Here is a 6794-nt window from a genome sequence, read left to right on the forward strand (position 1 = left end):
GAAGGAGCCGAGAGAAAACCTCGTGTGCCAGCATGGGTGTCGAGTTGCCCCGCTCGTTGATGATCTCGACTAAGGCATCATACTCCTCATCAAGACCATTGACAATAAACGAGTTGAACTCGGAGTCGGTGAGGGGCTGTCCAATGGAGGCCAATGTGTCGGCGAGGCCCTTGACCTTGTTGTAGAACTCAGTGGCAGTGGAGTCAAGCTTCTGACACTCTCCAAGCTGACGACGGAGTGCAGAGACACGAGCCTGGGACTGCGCTGCAAAGGTGCGCTCAAGGATGGTCCAGGCCTCATGAGACGTCTTTGCGAAGACAACAAGGCCGGCAACTGCCGGCGAGAGCGACCCCTGGATGGAGGAGAGGTTCGCCTGGTCCTGCCCCGTCCAGACGCGATGGGCCGGATTGTAGACCGGACCGTGCACGCTGTCTACCAGCGCGGGTGGGCAGGGAAGCGATCCGTCGACGTAGCCTAGCAGGTAGTGACTCCCCAAGAGCGGGAGAACCTGCGCACGCCAGAAGATGTAGTTGTCGGCGGAGAGCTTGATGGTGATGAGATGACCGAAGTGAAACGGCGGCGGCGAAGACAATCCCATCGAGGAGGCTGCCTGGGGTGCAAACACCATGAAGGCAGCCGGAGGCACCGAAGCCGATGCGGGAGGAGGCGGGACCGCAGCCAGGGCGGGCGCCGCAAAGCTCGCGGCCGGTGCGGACGCTGCAAGGCCCGCGGCCGGGGCGGACGCCGCCAACCCCGCCAGCGGGGCAGTGTGATCCGCTTGCGGCAGGAGCGGCGGGACGACGCCTGCGGAGTCCGCAGCGGACGGCGGCGCCGCGGTGTGGACCACGAGGTCACGCCCAAGCGAGGGCGCCGGCGGCGTGGAGAAGACGGAGCCGATGCTCCTTGTCCCGATCGGAGCCGGAACAGAGACGACATCGAGCGGGAGGTTGAGCAGAGCCGCAAGAGAGGCCGGAAGGAAGCCCGCAGCAGTGGAACCGGTGGTGGCGGCGCTCGACATGGCGGCGGCGCGATCGGTGGCGCGGCGGCGGCGGTGAAGGCGGCGGCGGCTGCGGCGGCGGTGCGGGTATTAGGGTTTAGAAGCGGAAGCGATCGTAACCTAGCGTGATACCATGTAAGACAATAAGTTTTGGGGAACCAACACAACCCTCTAGGGGTGGCTTATCTCATTATATATAATGGTTGTGTTACAATATGTACCATATACGTACATAGGTACAGAAGCTATACATAGTCTAACACGCCGGCGGCGGTGTATAGGCGATTTGCGGCGTCAAGGATATCAACGGCAGCGACGTCCAGGCGATCAGCGGCGGCGGCGGTGTGTAGGCGATCTGCGGCTCTGCGCCTGCGCGTGGTGTTATCAACTGTTTTTCAGGCTGGTGGCGCGCGTGAGGGGCAACACAACAAGTCGACTGCCTACACGACGCAATCAGGTACGTGTACATATCTAGGGGTAGTCTTGTCCTTTCAAGCGCAGGTAAATGGAAAAACTAAAGAAGAAACACGAAAACGGGGGAAATGGCATAGTAATCAAGATGTCCATGAGCTGGATGGCATTTTTGAGAAGCCCATCTTAAGAGTGACATTTTTGAGAAGCCCGATGCTTAAAGTGGCAAATATCCAATTTTCTCGTTCCAACCCATGTCTCCTCCCCACGCTCCCTTCTCCTCTCTCTCTCAACCCACTCGTGGCGGAGGCAGCAGGGGCAGGGCCCGCACTACCGTCGCAGAAGAGGGCTAGCGCGCCCGCACCGCCATCGCAGAAGACTCCTTTTCCCCTTTTCCATCCTTCTCCCTCTTTTCTCCGCCCGTTTCACTCGCCGTGGCCGATGGACGCACCACCGGAGACCACGGCCACTCCGAAAACGGCGGCGATGAGAAGGCTCAGCCCTTGGCGCAGACCCGCGAGGCGGCACAGCGATGGCAGCAACATTTTTCTCCAACCCGTTTCCGTTTGAGGTACATAGTCTGCTTCTTGCCATCCTTTTTCTCTCTAGATTTGGACTTGGGACGTGTTTCTGACTTCTTGTCTATAGGCTACGACAGATGTTTCTTGGTTTCCTCAGACGTCTGCGGGGTAGACCATGCTGCCCGCCGTGAGGGGAGACGCCGCCCCAGGCACGAGCACCCCGCCGCCGAGAAGCTCGTCCATGGCCATGGGTAAGGTGTCTTGGAGCGCTTCTACATCTCGTTTCGTTTGGGGCCGGGTTTCAATCAATGGATTATTCTACTGTTCAATTTCATTATCTAAACGTACGCTGGGAGTAAATGGACGCGCGTGAGAGCTGTGCCCGTGTTCCATTGTTGCTAATGTAATAGCTTTCGATTCATAGGCCTGTCACCATCAGAAAGTGCAAGAAGAAAGCTCCGAGGAAGATCCACAAAGCCGATAGGGAGAAACATGAGCCCGACCTGCTCAATGATCTCTTCAGTGAACTTGGCAAAATAGGTCAGTTAAATAGGTGTGCATCAATCACTAACCTCGACACCTCCTAGATTATGTCACTGCCAGCGTTGCTTCAGTTACCCTGTCTCTGAATTTTGGGGATCATTTCCTTTGGAATGTTGGACCTGAGCATGGGTATGTGTGAATCTGCATCATGTTGTTACCATCCATTTCCATGGCTTTTGGGGCGAGTATAGGGGTTCAGTATGTGTCATGGATTTCCTTAGTAGATCCCAGTGAATGTTTATGCTGATGAAAACGTGTATGAACTCATTCAAAATTAGTAACACATGTCTACATATAAAATTGTGTATTACCTGCATCCATTAATTTCAATCTTTTTCTAATCCATCATGCATGTCACGGTCGATCTCTTGTAGTACATGTTATGTCACATGGTAATTCATAGCAGCACTACAACGTAACAACCAAGCTGGGCGTTGTTCTTTACCAATGCCTGTCTACTTGCTGTCATCTCTAAGACACTAACTGCTCAACTAATCGATGAAATTGTAGCCTTTTAGAAATGCCCAGTTGTACCTCTTAAGTTTCCTGTTGTCATTATTTGCTTCACGTAGCCTGCTGTATTATTTGTCTACTTGATGTCACTTCTAAGTTATAACTACTGAACTGGTTGCAAGTGCTTTTAGTATTCCACTCTCAGTCATACACCATGCCTGGTACTACGGGTCCTGCTACAAAAACTGAGGCTTCATCAGTGAAAAAATGCAGGTAAATAAGTTGGACATTGAGTGCTTGGCTTTAATTTGGCTACCTGCCATCAGTTCTAACTACTAAACTCATTTCAGGTGCTTCAACTTTCACAGGTCTTCCTAATTATCTCTGTTCGAAACCGTCAGTTGCAAATTCAGGTTCTGTCGTCGTACCTCTTGATTCCTATTTTTTAAAAGACCTCTTGACTCGTATGACAAACTATTTTCCAAAACCGTGGAGTTTTCTGACTCTTGCATTTGTTAGGTTATTTCCTTCTTCTACTTGGTTTATGCCCACAATAGTTGCAGGATTGCACTTGCACATAGTGGATCACCTGCACATGTCATTTTTGTTGTATATGTCTTTGCTAAGAACTCCTGGATCTCTAAGAAAATTGTTAGTCTGAGTTTAGGATTTTAATTTCCAATCTGTACAGGCCCATCTTTAAATGTCGACTATTACGAGAAGATTATACAAAAGTTGAATAAAGGAATATAAATAATACTTATGCAAGGGTAATACTTTGGCAGTTCCACTGAATTCAAGCTTCAAGCATCTGAGAGCAAGGCTGACAACTGCTGAGCAAGATGATCCTGATAAAACAAGGGCAGCAGACTAAATAGGTAAAGCTTGGTATAACTTGCCACATTTTGACTTAACTTGGGACCCATGACTTCCAATTCTGTCTACCATTTGGCTTCTTGATGTTGCATGGGAACTCCTGGAGCACGTACAGTTGTTCATTGCAAAGTGGGATTTATACATGCCTACGTGTTGTCCAATCATGTTTGCTTACTGTATGGTGTATATGCAACGAGGCACCCTATGAGATTTGGATTTATAGTTTTTTATTCCAAAAAGTGGAAACATAAACTCCGCCGCTGTAAATTACAAATTATTTTGTTAACTTCCTTTCCAGCACATTTAGGGTGTATGATCTTGTGCACATTACATGTATAGTGTTGTGCACCAATCTGGTTGATGTTTACATAATCCAAGCAGATTTACCAATTAGAAGAGCCATGTATTATTGTAGTTTTCTCTCTACATCAAGTACACATAAATCTAATGTCGTAGAATGTAGTTTCTTTTATTGTTCTGCAGATCTTCCCCGTGAGGCGCTACAGATCAGATGGGCGCTGTCGTGAAGGCCGCGAAGGCGTGGCCGGCGGCATGGGTTAGCCTGTGGGTGGTACCACCGTGCTGCTCTGGACGTGCATTGTGGTGCTGCTCGTGGCGGCTTTCGAAGGGAGACAAAGTGGTATGTGCTTTTCTAAACATATATATTCCTGAAGAACCTTTTTTGTAGTCCCGATGAATTGAGCGATTTGTTCTCTCGTGTCTCTTCTCCTTCATTTCTACCTTGATGCAGCAGGACATAGAGAATTTGGGGGCTACTCGGGTTTGGATCAGCAAGCCATGTCTGTTTCGTTTGGCAAAGGCCTTTTATCCTTTTTCTATAATGCCATGAACGTCTCTGAATTTTTACACTGCTTCCAGCCGATGCTTAATATTTTTTCCAACATATTTGTGACTGGAGCCCACACATACATAGTCATGGATCTGATTTTGTGTTTTGGATCTTGCTATTTCACTGATTTGGAACATCTATATGCAGTTCTAGGCTTCTAGCTAGATGGATTAATAGATATGTTGGACCTATGCATTTTATATTACCCGCATGGATCTATGTTTGTTATTTGATGCTCGTCCTTATCCCGGGGAAGAATTTTTGCAAAGAGAGGTCATTTTTGGAGATATGGATTTGTTGTCACTTCAGCAGTATGCTTTTAGTGCTACAGAGTATGCTGTGAAATTAGATTAGATTGATGATTAGCGATTAACTATAGAACTGTTGGCAGCAACAGTTTAACATATGTTGATTTCTGGCCCATCTTTATTTGCTTTAAACTATGAATTTGAAAACAAAAGAATTCTACATTTGTTGATGCTAAATTTATCCGTCCTTTTGTTTTGATAATCACCTCTTGCATATGTGTTCCTGCGTAGTTTTTGTACTGCCACAGCTTGGTTGTTTTGGCAGGATAATGTATTTTCTTATGAAAAACACGAATGAGTAATTACATGATATATTATTAATATTAGACTATGTTGTTTCTCTGAAACTAACTTTGTATTTCAGCTTTGGAAACTGGTGTTCTAATGTTAGTTCCGACAAGAGGGCCACTATAACCACCAACTAGTCTGAGTTTCGTCGCCATGCCAACATTCACGAAGGAGACGTCTGTGCATTTTGTTTCAGGATCACTTAAAAGCGCCGCCTGGTTTTCACCGTGCACCGCCTCTAGATGCACCATCGAAGACACTGCAGCCCCTGTGTCAATATAATCTAGCACTAAGTACTCTTAATTATGCTCTATCCTGTGATAACCTATGGTTTGCTTTTGGCCTTATCACAAGCTTTTCAAGACGCTAAATCTATCTTGTTGCTTATGTAAAGTGCACTATTATCAGTCAGATGTTTCATGTTCAGATCCATTGTAACGTCTCGAGACCGATGTGCCAGGTGTCTTCCAGTTATTCGCTGTTGTTGCCTTGTCATTTGCTTGCGTATCATGCATTTCATATCATGTCATCATGTGCATCTCATTTGCATACATGTTTGTCTCATGCACCCGAGCAAGGTTGTCAGAATCGCGATTTTGAATCGGTTCGGAGCTCCGATGGTAAGATCGTAAATCGTAAAATCTTCACTATCAGGATCGTAGAAACATAGATTCTATGAACTAAAATTGTAGAATCATAGGGGTCAGTTTGGGTCGTAAAGTCATAGAATCGTATAACAGAATCGCAATTTTGACAACCTTGCATCCGAGCATTTTTCCCGTTGTCCGTTTGCATTCCGGCGCACCTATGTCCTCCGGTGTTCCTTTCTACCTCTTTTTGTGTGCGGGTGTTAAGCGTTCTCGGATTGGACCGAGACTTGCCAAGCGGCCTTGGTTCACTACCAGTAGACCGCCTGTCAAGTTTCGTGCCATTTGGACTTCGTTTGATACTCCAACGGTTAACTGAGGAACCGTAAAGGCCTCGTGTGTGTTGCAACCCAACACCCCTCCTAAGTAGCCTCAAACCCACCTAAACCCCCTCCATCGTTTCGGTCGTTCGATCACGATCGCGTGGCCGAAAATCGTGCTCAATTTGGAGTCTCCTAGCCCCCTCTATCTATATATATGTGCTCTCCTCCAAAAATTCGCGGACGAAACCCTACCCTAACCTTCCCCGCCGCTGTCGGACATTTCATCCCGCGCCGCCGGACATGTCCGCCGCCCCGCAGCCACCTCACTCCGACCAACGGCGCGCTGCCACGTCGCCCCTGCCGCCGCTCCCCTCCACTCACGGCGCGCCACGTCGCCACTGCGCCTGGCCCGCCGGCCCAAATCCGGCCCCCGCCGGGACCGAACCAGGCCGCGCCCGCGCGCCGCCATCCGCCCGAGCGTCCGCGCGCCTCGCCGCCGATTCCCGTCGCCGGCCGCCGCCGTTGACTGCGCGCGACGCCGCAGGCGCCATGCCCCACCGCCTGCGCCCTGCCTGCTTCGGTCGCCGCCCACAGCCGCGGCCGCGCCGGAACGCCTCCCCGCCGGCACGCCTTCCCG

At 49.4% G+C, this 6794-nt stretch overlaps 1 long non-coding RNA gene across 7 annotated transcripts; it reads left to right on the top strand.

Annotated features, from left to right (window-relative positions):
• Positions 1 to 1675: 1675 nt before the first annotated feature.
• Positions 1676 to 5673, top strand: LOC119301848. Of its 7 annotated transcripts, none has more exons than XR_005147212.1 (6): positions 1676 to 1979; positions 2057 to 2180; positions 2354 to 3198; positions 3276 to 3338; positions 3617 to 3803; positions 4265 to 5673. It is a non-coding gene; the product is annotated as an uncharacterized LOC119301848 (long non-coding RNA). The 7 variants fall into 7 exon arrangements; XR_005147210.1 differs by having other exon boundaries at positions 3711 to 4441; positions 4553 to 5673; XR_005147211.1 differs by having other exon boundaries at positions 3711 to 4441; positions 4556 to 5673.
• Positions 5674 to 6794: the final 1121 nt, after the last annotated feature.

This window comes from Triticum dicoccoides, chromosome 5A (assembly GCF_002162155.2).
Source record: "Triticum dicoccoides isolate Atlit2015 ecotype Zavitan chromosome 5A, WEW_v2.0, whole genome shotgun sequence".
Classification (NCBI taxonomy): Eukaryota; Viridiplantae; Streptophyta; class Magnoliopsida; order Poales; family Poaceae; genus Triticum; species Triticum dicoccoides.